General features: G+C 35.3%; 1 protein-coding gene across 1 annotated transcript in view; it reads right to left on the bottom strand.

Annotated features, from left to right (window-relative positions):
• The window catches only part of LOC119423291 (phosphatidate phosphatase LPIN1), a gene marked incomplete at its 5' end in the record, with an annotated part of 10,843 nt that overhangs the window by 7,506 nt on the left and 1,858 nt on the right, over window positions 1–1,479 (bottom strand).

The raw sequence follows: 1,479 nt of genomic DNA, 5'->3' as shown, positions 1-1,479 counted from the left end.
GCTGAATAGTAGCTAAAAAGACAGAAAGAAGCTGAAATTACCAAAAAATAAATGGAGAGAGCACATTTTTGCTGAATCAGGCTGAAAAAAAGTTAAAACGAGTGCCAAAAATGCGGATTTAGCTGAAAATGTTTCAATTAGAATAAAACAGCTAAATAGTAGCTGAAAAAGCTGAAACTTGCAGAAATAAGCTGAAAGGAGCATAATAAATTGTGTAGTGAACCAGATGACCTCAAATCTACCAGATGGACAGAGACTGTTATTTTCATTGATCTGAATAAGTCTGGGCCATCTGATGACTTTCTTTCTTGAATTAATCAAGCAGAAAAGACAATTCTTTATAATCATTACTGTCTTACAAATGTTTTGATAATCAAATTGTGTTAGTTCACTCAATGCTTTACAGGTTGAAAAGAACTACTCATTTTTATTTTACATAAACAGTAAGTAATGATTTTTATTCCTCATTCAGAGAAGAAATCACCTGAATATGCATTTCTTGATTTTCTGTCTGAAATGAGTCAAGTCGTAAGTATGTGAAAGGTTGGTTTTCGGTCAACTAAAATGTTTACCGAGAAAGATGTCATGTTTAAACTTTTTCAGAAGATTACCAAGAGTTGACTCCACGAAGTCTGCTCTCCTGCAATAATCTCTCTGTCAGTTGTTAAAACAATCTCATCCTCTGACCTTGGCTTAGATAACATCTTACGTCACAAAATCACTCCTCTTTCTGGTCTATCCACGAATCAGAAAGCTCTGAAGTAAACTCGGAAGTAAACTCATTTAAAATGTGACAACTTCCCGGTTCTATCAAGCTAGAGAGAGTAAGAGTGCAGTAGATTCTGGTGAATGGAAAAGTTCTGAAGGAGTTCAGAAGAGAACTAGAGTTATGGAGAGTTTTGGAGTTGCCGAGAATCCAGAGACGTTTGGAATTATAATTTCTGTTTGAGCTAACCACGCACGACTCTCTAAGGATTTTAGCAGTTCTCAACGGAGACGCTGATATCAGTTGAAAAGGATTCTTACTGAGGTGATCGATCGTCAACAAGGTAAAACTTCTTCTTCGACCAAGTGTACCGTGGGCAAAGCTGAGATCTGACGGAGCGTGCAATTTCTGGTCAAACAGATTAAATTCCCTCACATATTCCTCTGTAAGATAAATCTCAATTTCCTCTTAAACTCACCTCTCTCTCATAAATCAGTACAGATATTTTTAGAAATATCTGAAGCAAAGTCCTCAAATCACCGCCGAGTGATTTGAAGTTCATTATTTGTGAAACTGTCTGTTATTATTTTCATATTTTGCCAAATTAATGTAAATGTTTGATGTTAAACTTTGATTCTGAAAATAAATGACTCCATTCATTTGATGGGTCAAAGATAATAACGTCTCTCGTTCACATTTCTGTTAAATTCAATGCACGGCATTTACAGTCAGAAAAATGAAGAACTCGTGAAAAGTATGCATAAATATATACC

This window comes from Nematolebias whitei, chromosome 2 (assembly GCF_014905685.2).
Source record: "Nematolebias whitei isolate Nwh7 chromosome 2, NemWhi1, whole genome shotgun sequence".
Classification (NCBI taxonomy): Eukaryota; Metazoa; Chordata; class Actinopteri; order Cyprinodontiformes; family Rivulidae; genus Nematolebias; species Nematolebias whitei.
The sequence above is the reverse complement of the archived record's forward strand: the minus strand, read 5'-3'. Positions and strand labels throughout refer to the sequence as shown.